General features: G+C 41.5%; 1 pseudogene; it reads left to right on the top strand.

Moving 5' to 3' along the window:
• The first annotated feature begins 1,303 nt into the window (after nucleotides 1-1,303).
• Nucleotides 1,304-12,931, top strand: LOC133123441 (uncharacterized; annotated as a pseudogene).
• Nucleotides 12,932-13,224: the final 293 nt, after the last annotated feature.

The raw sequence follows: 13,224 nt of genomic DNA, 5'->3' as shown, positions 1-13,224 counted from the left end.
GACTACCTTCAAGGTGAATCAGGGCCTAAGAACACCGGACACCTTTCCTGGCTGAAACAAAGGACATTTTTGACTTTCGCCTTTTCCCACCATGTCTTTAATTTTATGCACTGAATATGACTTTAATGAGTGTTTTGTATGAATATTTTATCAGGTTATTCATCAAATGGCTCCACCTGGCACGCATTTTAAAGCCACATGATTCATCTCAGCACGCATCCCTGATTAAATATTTTGGTGTAATGGTCTAAATAATATATAAACTATCATTGCAATACTCATCGATCTTAGTGAAGCCTTTCTTTATATTTTAATTTCTGTATTTTATTCTATACGCATCAATTATATTTTGACCCAGTTCATGTTTCACTTAGATTCAAAGTTTCCTCCTCATGTTTACTATTTCTGACAAAATAGAAAATTATTTCCATTAGCCCTTTCACATGTAAGTTATGAAATAACTCCAAAGGCTGCACAGCATGAGTTTTCTTTCCTGCGTGCAACAGCTATTATAGAATTTGACTGTTACATCACACTTGCCTTCACTCGGTTGAAGTAGGCCTAGCTGGAAACACTGCTCAAAAAAATAAAGGGAACGCTTAAACAATACATCCTAGATGAATGAAATATTCCAGTTAAAAATCTTTATTCATTACATTGTGGAATGCGTTGAGAACAAAATAACATAAGAATGATCAATGGAAATCAAAATCATTTACGCATGGAGGTCTGGATTCAGAATCATACTCAAAATAAAAGTGGAAAAATCAGATCACAAGCTGATCCAACTTCTGTGGAAATTCCTCCAGACAATTCAAAATGAGGCTCAGTAGTGTGTGTGGCCTCCACGTGCCTGTATGCACTCCCTACAATGTCTGGGCATGCTCCTGATGAGACGACGAATGTTCTCCTGAGGGATATCCTCCCAGACCTGGATCAGGGCATCAGTCAACTCCTGGACAGTCTGTGGTACGACGTGGCATCGGTGGATGGAACGAGACATGATGTCCCAGAGGTGCTCGATTGGATTCAGGTCTGGGGAACAGGCAGGCCAGTCCATAGCATCAATGCCGTCGTCATGCAGGAACTGCTGACACACTCCAGCCACATGAGGCCGAGCATTGTCAGGCATCAGAAGGAAGCCAGGGCCCACTGCACCAGCATGTGGTCTGACAATGGGTCTGAGGATCTCATCCCGGTACCTAATGGCAGTCAGGGTACCTCTGGCTAGCACATGGAGGTCTGTGCGGCCCTCCAAGGATATGCCTCCCCAGACCATCACTGACCCACCGCCAAACCGGTCATGCTGGAGGATGTTGCAGGCAGCAGAACATTCTCCATGGCGTCTCCAGACTCTGTCACGTCTGTCACATGTGCTCAGTGTGAACCTGCTCTCGTCCGTGAAGAGCACAGGGTGCCAATGGCGAATCTGCCAATCCTGGTGTTCTCTGGCAAATGCCAATCGGGCTACACGGTGTTGGGCTGTGAGCACAGGCCCCACTTGTGGACATCGGGCCCTCATACCACCCTCATGGAGTCTGTTTCTCACAGTTTGAGCAGAAACATGCACATTAGTGGCCTGCTGGAGGTCATTTTGTAGGGCTCTGGCAGTGCTCCTCCTGTTCCTCCTTGCACAAAGGAGCAGATAGCGGTCCTGCTGCTGGGTTGTTGTCCTCCTACGGCCCGCTCCACGTCTCCTGGTGTACTGGCCTGTCTCCTGGTATCTCCTCCATGCTCTTGACACTGTGCTGGGAGACACAGCAAACCTTCTTGCCACAGCGGGCATTGATGTGCCATCCTGGATGAGCTGCACTACCTGAGCAACTTCTGTGGGTTGCAGACACGGCCTCATGCTACCTCTAGTGGTGAGGGCGCTGGCAAAATGCAAAAGTGACCAAAAATCTGCCAGAAAGGATGAGGACAGGGAAATGGTCTGTGTGGTCACCTGCAGAACCATTCCTTTATAGGGGTTGTCTTGCTAATTGCCTCTCATTTCCACCTGTTGTCTGTTCCATTTGCACAACAGCAGGTGAAATTGATTCATAATCAGTGTTGCTTCCTAACTGGACACGTTGATATCCCAGAAGTGTGATTGACTTGGAGTTACATTGTAATAATTATGTGTTCCCTTTATTTTTTTGAGCAGTGTATATCCTGATATATAATATTATAATATCAATGGGTGTTTTTTATTAATTGTTGCAAACCAGCTGTGAAAATAAATCAAAAATTAATTTTCATAGATTTGAAAATGTATTACCAAATTAATTGTCTTTCACTTGGCAACATCTTGTCAACCACTATTCTTCCACAAATTTGAGAGCTTACTGATTTTTCATTTGAAGATAAAAACCATTCATGTCTGTGATGTTACCTTCACAATATTCTATAGTACATCTCTATTGTGAAGAAAAGTAAAATAAATTCTTATAGTGATTGGATGTTCAATGTCATTTATTTCTTGTATGTTGGGTGGTAACACCACGGACAACATGTCATTAATGAATGTTACAAAGTGGTGTGATTCTCCATGTTTTCATCCCTCTTCCCTATGGCTTCTGCATGATAGACTTTATTGGCATGAAATCTGTAAATGTGCTGCTGTTAAGAATTTTGTTACAGACAGGGTTGTGCACTCAAAATTCTGTGGTCATGTAATATTTGTCTGATATAATATGATAACACCGGGTCTATTCTACCATAGGTGACTGGTCTAATGATTTAACTTTTATGCCAATACAGGTCTCTGTACAATTTGATATGTTCTTATGTAACGTTAAACTTTGTCAATGCATTTTATATGGCGCGGGACAACCATGGTGGTGAGAGTAATGTGGTACATTTTTCGCTAAAAGCAGGGAATTTCCATTTTCAATATCCAATGGATAAATAGCCTAATGATAATGTATTGCTTATAAAAATATGTATTTGTATGTAGATACTGCACAGTGGAACGCGATGTTCAGTTTTCTGGTAGTCTGAATTTGCATGCAAACGAATAAACATGGACGAAGGAACGCCATATAATAAGGCATAAGTAAACCAACAGCTACAGATTTAAAAGCACAGAAATTCTTTGATAACTATAGTACTGTAGCATTCAATTCCCTGTGGTGTTTGCATTCTTAACCCTCTTAAATGGCCACAGATTTCTTGCTAATACTACTGTAGCTTGTAGATTGCTAGTTTAGAATGTACACAGCGTATTATAAAATCTTGTGCAGCATTTATTTTTATGTAGATACAGCGAAGTGGAAAGCTACGTTCAGTTTGCCAGTAGTTTGAATTTTGTCAACGAATAAACACGGATCTTCTGTGAAACTTAAGAAACAACGTAACATTATAATAACCCATAAGTCAGCCAACAGCTCCAGAAATTATTTGATAACTCTAATACTGCAGCATTTTAAACCCCCTGAAATGGGCAGATTGCTTGCTAGAACTACTGTAGCTCTATCCTCTCAGGGGTGTGTTACGGTGTGTGACACAGCAGAAATGGTTCATTTGATCCAGGCTTAAATACTAATAATATTTAACCAACTGGAATGCTGCACGTAGAAAAACAAAAAACTGATTGGTGGTTCTGTGTGTCTTTAGTGTGATAATTTTGCAAGTGTAAAATTAATGTTGATTAAAAAGAAATGCACATGCAGATTGTTACACAGGAATCCCTGTGGGGATAAATCTACATTTGCAGTAGGACAGTAATCACATTCACCTAATCTCCCTTGGCAGATTCAGGACATGCTTTTCATTAACGCAAAGGCAGATAACAGAGCAATCAGCTATGTTTCAGATTCCAAGTAAAGCCTACCCTAAAGCTACAAAACAGAGATTCATATTCTCATGTAGTTGTTCGATGTCCATCAGGGCTGACACAGGTGCCCAACTTTTGTACTGTTGCAGGATTTTGTCAAATGTATTATATAGTTATTTAATATGGAACTGGTCAGTCTGGGGCCTTGTTTAGGCACCGATTTTCATGTTCATTCAATGGGATGGAATTCCAATGAGATTTAATTATTCTTATATCATTGCAGGGATTGCCCCCACCAGAGTCTGTGTGAAGAATTCCATGGAGGAACATGATTCATATACTCATCTCCATTCCATTTGCTGTAATTCATTTTTTAAATCTTAAATAAACTGATTTAAAGGTACAATAGGTAAGATCTTTGTGTTTAAAACACTGTTACAATCCCTTCCTATGATTGGAAAAGGCTCACTGACATGTTGAATCACCTCCTCCCTGTGTTTATAGTCCTTAAATTGGGTTTCAAAGTGTACATTTGTAGGGCCGTCAAATGTATCAAAACATTGTACAGATGTACAGCAATTAAAGCTCATTGGTTGAAAAATGGTTTCAACAGTCACAGCCAATGGCATTCTGGGGGCTTATTCTGATTGTTTGTGTTGCTGCCCAAATTGCACTCCAGACAAGCAATCACTACGAAGACTACATATCTACTTCTACTTCTACTGATAACAATACCAGTTCGTTATCAGTAGCAACAAGCAAATTAGCTATAGTTAGCTTGACAAATTTACAAATATCCACTTACGATAAAATATAGGCAATACGAACATAGTAGCGAATGCACAAGCGTTGTGCTTCAGGTGGATATTTGTACATTCGAGAAGCTGACTAGTGTTGTGTAGCACACCAAAGTGAAGATCGCATAAAGTCACCTGTTCGGCAAACATTTTCTTACTAGAACACTATGAAAAGACGGCAGGCTCTGTTGCGTTTGCCACTGTCAGCTTTCTAAAACAGTGCACGAGAACACTGAACTGTATAATAATGATTTATATTACGCGTTATATTCATAGACTATGGGAAGCATAAACAGTGTTGTGGTTTGAGGTTGTCTGTTGTTGCGATTGGTGCAGTGGGTAGCACTGCCGCCTCACAGCAAGGAGGTCCTGGGTTCGAATCCCCGTCGGCCGGGGCCTCTCTGTGCGGAGTTTGCATGTTCTCCCCGTGTCTGCGTGGGTTTCCTCCGGGTACTCCGGTTTCCTCCCACAGTCCAAAGACATGCAGGTTAGGCCGATTGGAGAGTCTAAATTGCCCGTAGGCATGAGTGTGTGAGTGAATGGTGCAGGGGCCCTGCGATGGACTAGCGACCTGTCCAGGGTGTATTCCTGCCTTTCGCCCAATGTATGCTGGGATAGGCTCCAGCCCCCCTGCGACCCTGATCGGGATAAGCGGGTTCAGATAATGGATGGATGGATGGATGTTGTTGCGATTCCTCTCTTGACCGTTAGTCCGAAATTACCTATTGTATCTTTAAATGAACAACACTATGGTCATTCATTTATTTGTTTATTTAATTAATTATCTGCACCAAAATAAAAATGAGTAGCCATTAAACTTGAACTTAGGGAGGAATCATTTGCAGGTAAAATATTAAATATTTACCTTCCCTTAACGAAATGATGCAAAGCCTACGGAGCGAGTTCAACTGTCTCACATGATGCCTAGATTAGATTTGATTATATTCAGCTTTATTGTCATTGCCTTCTAAGGCAATTAAATGCAGCCATAGTATGGCGCCAGGCCAGTGCCTTGGTCAAGGGCAACAGTAGGAGTACACCAAGGGGCAATTTTGACTCTCCAATTAACCCAACCTGCGTGCCTTTGGACTGTGGGAGGAAACCGGAGCACCCAGAGGACACAGACGCACGCAGACAGGGGCCAGGGTGGGGCTTGAAACCAGGACCTTCTGGCTGTGCCACCATGCTGCTTAAGTCTAATGAGAGGGGCTATATAAACCAGCAACCTTACCTCTTCACGCCATTGCTCATTCTGCAGCCGCTATGCCACGCTGTTGCTGCCTGCTACTGTCTTGCAAAAGCTTCCCTGCTGCTTGCCTCATTCTGATGCATTGCTCATTTTAGTATGCCATAGTACCTATGCTACCATTGCTCATATTACATGTTGTTGCCGCATTTGCTATCTGGATTTGCTTGAATTATCCTGCTCAGTCCTAAAATCACGTTTTTGCACACTCACCACCCCCCCAGCATCCATCAGTCAGCTCTAATTTTCAAGTTCCCCATGAGGTGGGGGTTGTAGTCACTCCCTGTTTAATTAAGTCCTTAAAATAACCTGCATGAAGGTTATTTGAAGATTGAGTAAAATGGTGATGAACCTGAAAATGATATGATTGTTAAAAAAAAAAATAGACTGATTTGAAAGTGGTTAATTTCATAAACATTAACGATCTCTAGGTTCTGGAATATTACATTCTATTACACTTAGCCAACACTTTTATTGACTTACAATTGATTAGACAAAGCAGGGGACAATCCTCCCCAGATCAATGTGGGGTTAAGGGCATTGCTCAAGCGTCTAAAAAAAGAGACTAAAAAAGTTTATTTGTTCGTTCTCCCCACAAATTATTTGCATTGGGGGATACATGTGTAATAGAATCTTTCTGTTTTTCAGTTTATTCGTTTAAATACTGTATTCAACTAAATAAATAACGAAGCAAGCAATTAATAGTATAGAAAATATAATAACCTTTTCTTTAGATGTCACAGTGTCATGTATGTCCTGTTCGGAATGAATTTTTTATGGAAAATCTTTGGGGTTACAAGGAATAAGCCTGACTAACTGCATTGGAGTGTGTATAGATGGAGTTGTGATTATATAGACTGGCAGGTTATCATGTCTCTTTCAGGGAACAGGGCAAAAAGGAAATACTATATACAACTTAAATGTGTGATGCTACTTAAAATAGATACAATATAACAGTGCGCTTTGTCCTAGTGGATGTGCGGTCTCCCCAAAAAACGTATGAGAGTTTGTACTGAGAAACAACCATTGTGTTTGAAATAGTTTTCACCACAGACTACAAATTTAATTAATCAACTACAGACATAAGACTTCTTCTCAGACTCCAACTAGACTGATCCTGTATCTTCACTCTTCTCTACTGCTTTCTATGCAAATGGAAACATTACTCATTCTGCATTAGAAGCCCACTTCAGTACTTGAAGTATAGGGGACATTTTTTGGACAAAACATTAGACAATTCACGGCCTTAGTTCAAAACATATGGGCTCTCAGCAGAGTAGTTTTGATTTCTAATTCAAACTGCTTTCCTATTGTCAGCAGATGGAACCAAGTGCTTGGAGGTCAGATTAGGTTCTGCAACCTCATTAGATAAACAACTGTGTCCATGCCAACTGTTTTTAACATTCCTGGTGTAAAATGAGCCTTGTTAGCAGACAAATGAACTAATTAAGGAGGCTGGCAATTTGACTACATGGTTTCACATAGTGTACAGAGTGTAAAATAAAGTGCCCCGTGGAACTGTTGACATGAGCAAAGAATGGCTATGCAAAAATGTCACTGTTGTTTATCAGGCCATGTTCTGTTTTATAGAAATATGAGAGAAAACAAACCTTAATTTGAGACATAAGTACTCAAAGAAAAACAATATCATCATCAAGAAATATATTTTGTTAAAAATGTATGTCATAATTATTGGCAACACTAGGAATATAATAGGAATATATAGTCATTTATAATGTAGGTCACATGTGTAGTAATAACAGCAGTTGTCTGGCATTTAGAAGACTGCCGGTTTGATCCCCCACCCAAAGTGTCCCTGAAATCGATACAGTTTGCAAATAAAAACCACTGAGTAAGTTCCATTATATACTCAGAAATATTTGTCAATATAGTGTACATCAGGCCCTTTTCATGTATTCTAAATGAAAATACTATGCAGTGGAAACACACTACATACTCATGTTACTCACTGGTCGCATGCCTAGTATACTGAAACCAATTTTCAAGAAATGAGCTTGAATTATTGGACTACTATACAATGTTTCAGAGTGTCGGTCCGTCAACTGTATATTAGTGTTCAGAAAGATGGACTATGGATTAGTTAATTGTCGAGGTGGAAAAGCATGGGGAGTTGTCCTACTACGATCTCCAGCCTCAAAAACGAAACAGCTTGGGGTGAAGTTGCTGCCTGTTGCAGCAGATATTTCAGAATGTAGCCCGTTTAATTGATATGGATGCCTTGTATTTTGTGTCAGGGAAAGTAAAAGTGTAGAAAATGAGCATGTCTCCAAAAACCTAGGCTTGTTGAGTTGCAGGCTTAGGCTCTTTAGACTGCATTTATTTCAAAGTGTTTTTTCCCAGAAAATAATGAAATTAAGTTATATATTATATATAGTGTGTATATATATATATATATATATGTAAGGCCGAAATCTGGCATTATCACTCAGGGCTGGTCAGCTTGCGGGCTTCCTCTGGTATTGTGGAATATGTGGCTGTAAAGTAATTTAGGAGCATGCATCATGAACCCCCCCCTTATCTCCACACCCATATGGGCAGGAGCCTGTGGGGGAAGACTCAGGTCTCCAGTCGTAAAACTCTTACGACAGGGCAACATTCTTTACGGCACTGGAAGGTTTCAGAGGGCACGGCCTGTCAGGCCCGACCTTCTCCTGAACCCTTTATTACTCTCCCTCTTGACTCAGTCACTAAATGATGTGTACAGCATTGGATGTTTCATGACAAAGTCAGTTTAGATAATATTCATGTTTGGTATTATTCTGATTGTTTCAGTGCGACTGGTGCAATGATTTTATTTCTGCAACAGCAAACCCTGTACATCATAACGAACCAGGAGAAGCTGTGTGGAGCTCTGCCCCAGTGAAAGCCATGTGCCTCAACCCCCCTGCGCTTCCTGGGGAGGCGTGGCTCCAAATTACAGATGGGTGAACATCAAAGGCCAGAATTTGGATTTAAGGACAGCAAACTAAGCAATCTGGGAGAATGCAATCAGCCTCCCGTGCACTTCGTGCACGTAGTTTCTACGTACAGGGTATCTGTAGCCAGACTCCCGTATGTAGCTTTTATTACCAGGTATGACGTTTAAGACTCCGTAATTTGGTTTGCATTGTAATGTTTTTATTTGGAACTAGTATGCAATTACGTGTATGTAACCTGCCTGGTAAAATAAATTGTTAAAACTTGATCTGTTTGGTTTCGCTTACTGACACTTAATGTTACACAGGGAATGCGTGGTTTACCCCCTCGAACTGGTCTAGGGAGGATGATTATTTCCACTTACTGTATCACGGCGTATAGCACCCGTAGACCTATGTTGGTAAATCCCTCGCCTCCGCTTGGTAGTTCATTCATGTCGAGCACAGCCGTAGCTATGTTGGTCTGCTTGGGTCCCTAGGCTGTAAACAGATATACCCGAGAGTAGCTATTCCTGCGACCTCTGTAATGACTACAGATAGCTAGTCAGTTCGTGAGACGTGCACATTACGCGCGATGTGACATGCGGTGGTACCAGCAGAGGATTGTTCAGCGAGTTATTCTCAGTACAGGATTCCTATAGCGATCAAGTCAAAATTATAAATACGACATCCACTAATGTGGATAACTAATCTAAATTATTATTCTAAAATGGAGTCAGATAAACGAAGGTGAATCTATTGGCCCTATTGTGGAGATTCTGGGTCAGCCCCGGACCAGTAAAGAGCGGAAGGCAGAGTGGTACTACTGCCTTTGTATCGTGGTTTGTTTATTGGCTGATCTAGACTGTCTGCATAGGGGCCACTACTTTTTAACCCTATTAGTATTCTTTCAGCAACACCAGAAGGACGAGCACGCTGATACCTTCAGCCCTCGCTAAATTCCGTCGTTGGGTTAGCGTTGGGTTTTACAGTTGGTGACCCCGACGTGATCTAATTCCATTCATGTCAGATTCGTCTGCCGACGTGATCTGCTTTCATCCAATGTAAGATTTGAGGCTTACAAGGGATGAGGTGTCTGAAGTTTGCTCCTTCTGGTGGTGTTGTGCAACCCGGCATGATACCCGTTACCCCGGGTGTGTGGTTTTCCTTCCATCTGGTTTTGCGATCCTTGGTGTGGTGAGTAGCATGGTTTCTTTCTATCAGTAATGTTAGGGAAAGTTGTGTTATTTTGCTGCATGAATACTGTGTAGGGGATCGACATATCCCGGATAGGACTGGGACCGTAGAAACCAGCCATATTTGCAGGTTACTACCCCTCAGGGGACGTAGCGCGATCATGGTAAAGGGCAGAGAGAGAGAAAGGCTGGTATGCATGTTTTTGTAACTGCTGTGTTACTGTGACTATTAGCTTAAACAGCAAATAGGCTACAGTAGGAACGGTTTTAGAAATAAGCATGTCGCAATTGGAAGTATATAAGTATTATTTTTGATGGCTGCCCGTAGATGTGCAACATGACAACATGCACATATATATATAATATTACTTGTGGAGTAAGTTTGAGCTCTGTTAAAGGTGGCAAGCTTCTCCATCTTATTTAAGTATATAATTATAGGTTGGACTGACTGCTGAGTCAGGAGCATAGCCTAGGTTTAAGTTCCAGCTCTAGAAACAGAGTTTGGGAGGCCTGTACCAGTGGTCATTATACCTCTGTGTACTGGGCCTGATGTTACGTCACAGGGCCGCTGGGTGCCACAGCAGATACAAGTCTCCACCCCTCTGATGCGCTGCTACAAGGTTGGGGAATCAGCTGCATGTGGGGCCTATGCGAGACCTCTGAGACTGGTGTCGGGTGTCGCCTCACAGAATTTCTGTCTTTCTGAGCTGCTGGAAACTGAGTCCTCTGGCCTGTGCTACCTGTATCAGTAACAGTTGTATACTTATAATTAAATACATAGGCTATAGTTTGTGAGACATTTGGTATAGACATGTGTAAAATTAAATCTACCAAATGCTCTGTAATAGATGTCACATAGGCTTTGCCCTAGGGGGGATACATCTGTAGTAAAACAGGATGAAATCCCTGATTATATAATTTGTCCTATCGGATAAATTTAATTCTATATAGGCGTAGGCAAAAGTATAGTGCATCTTGGTGCACCATATTGTTTCATCTGTTTCACTTTGTGTGCTTTAACTGCACCACTGTGAATGCAGAGGATTTATATTATTATAATACGGTATACTGCACGTCTTTGCATGCCATTTAGGAAATGTTAGGAAAACTAACATACTTACTTGGGTGCCAGTTAGATTAACTGAGGCATGTGTGTACCTAAATCTAATTGTATGTTTGTGTGGTTTCTCCCACTAACACAAAATATATATATTAGAATATTCCCTAGACCATAGATAAACCAGTCAATGACAAAAATTAACCCTTAAAGTTTACTGACCTAACAGTGGCCAGCATTATCTGTCACTGCTGGGGAAGACATTTACGACCAGAGAGGTATTTATAACCTAGGGGAAATAAATTGGCTTATATTTTGGAAGAAGGTGTTCCAAATGGAAAATGCTTAAGCAAATTTAAAAATAATGAGTAGAAGCAATTTCTTCTCTTGTTTTATTCCCTGGGCATTAAAACTTCATAAGGGGGGTCATTTTTGGCAAAGACTGGCTTATGGGTCATTCCCTCCTAGCTCTCCACTGTTGTCTCCTTGATTGTTGTTTTTCCTCCCCCACTTTGTCTGTCACCTATTATGTCACTTGTCTTTAGAACAGTGAACCTGCACTCCAAATGAAGTGTATAATTTGTTATGTTTTGATCTCTTTGTTTAGGATCAATTCTTGATTGGATATCTGGATTTATGCAGATATTCACCCCGAATAAATGTTTATTTTTAAAAGTAAAATAACTGAATTATAAATCTTGTAATGGTGCATGTGAGATATATACTTTCCAGTGTTCTGTTAGCATTCTCTATGCAACATACTGCAGTGTTGTACAAACGTATGCATGGCTATAGGCACGACTCAATGATTTCGTTTCTGAGTATTTAGACTTGTCGTCCAAATATTTATAGGATAATTGATAATCCTAATTTTCAGCATGTTTGGTAAACCAGCTGATCACTGGTTTCAAACATAATCAATTGTCAATAAAAATATATTCCAATCAGTAAGAATTGGAGCGCAGGCGCTTCAATTCTATCAGCCATTTCCTTTTTCATCAGACCCGTACCATCGAGCGTGACTTAGCCTGCAGAACATATGCTGAGGATTTGCTTACTGCTATCATACAAGATATTCTGGACCTTTGTCTGCACACGTCTCCTAGGCATGTCTTAAGGGAGCTCATTGAAGCCTTAGACTGGCATAGGTAAATTGTGTCAGAACAAAGGGAAAATATTCATTACCCACAGCATTTATGTATGTATGTAATGTTTATATGTTTGTTGTAAATAACTGTACCGGTTGTATCGGATTCTTAGTTTTCTTTCTTTTGATTTACCCAAACCTGGTCTATCCAAATTCCACTACCATATGCTCAACCCGCATAGTAGTGCAGAATCAGGTATATAAATTAAATCACCATATTGGTGGATATCACTATAAGGGGCATAGAAGCCATATTCACCACTCGTACTGATTGTCATGAAACATCCTGCTATGATCTATATGCGTAACCATCTTTTTCCCATTATGACACCAGAGGTATTAGTGTTCAGTTTTTGTATGGCCATGCTGAAATCATCCAGGTGTCTCACCGACAGTAGTACGTCACCAGCGAGATGAGTTCCTTCACAGGTGGAGGTCTGACCTGTCCAGCAAGTCACTTCACCAACTGGAAGTGATTGAGGACTTCACAAGGGGTCAGATCTGCGTTCTGAGGAGAATTCCGCTGGAGGTGGACGTCTCTCTGTGGTGGAAAGACACTCTTTTGGACAGTGTGCGTGGTCTCTGACTGACCTAATGGACCTGGTGCAACAGGTCGTCCAGGGCTGGCTCCTTTACCAGCTCTGCTCAAGACGCCTACACATGGTGGGACTGGTGGGACTGGGTGTTCTGAGGGTCCGTCATCACCAAAATTATCATCCTCCTATTAAGCTCCTTTACCCATGCTGCTTTGGTGCTCAGCCCCTGCAGCTGCCGACAATGTCGGGACTGAGACCCCAAGCCGCAGGGAATTATATACACAGCCACGGCCTTCATAGTGACCCCTTGGGAGTGTGTTATGTTTGCCCCATGGGGTCAAGAGAGGAATCTGTAAGGCCGAAATCTGGCATTATCACTCAGGGCTGGTCAGCTTGCGGGCTTCCTCTGGTATTGTGGAATATGTGGCTGTAAAGTAATTTAGGAGCATGCATCATGAACCCCCCCCTTATCTCCACACCCATATGGGCAGGAGCCTGTGGGGGAAGACTCAGGTCTCCAGTCGTAAAACTCTTACGACAGGGCAACATTCTTTACGGCACTGGAAGGTTTCA

The sequence above is a fragment of the Conger conger genome, chromosome 3 (genome assembly GCF_963514075.1).
Source record: "Conger conger chromosome 3, fConCon1.1, whole genome shotgun sequence".
In the NCBI taxonomy this organism is placed as follows: domain Eukaryota; kingdom Metazoa; phylum Chordata; class Actinopteri; order Anguilliformes; family Congridae; genus Conger; species Conger conger.
This window is presented reverse-complemented; position numbering and strand designations above follow the sequence as displayed.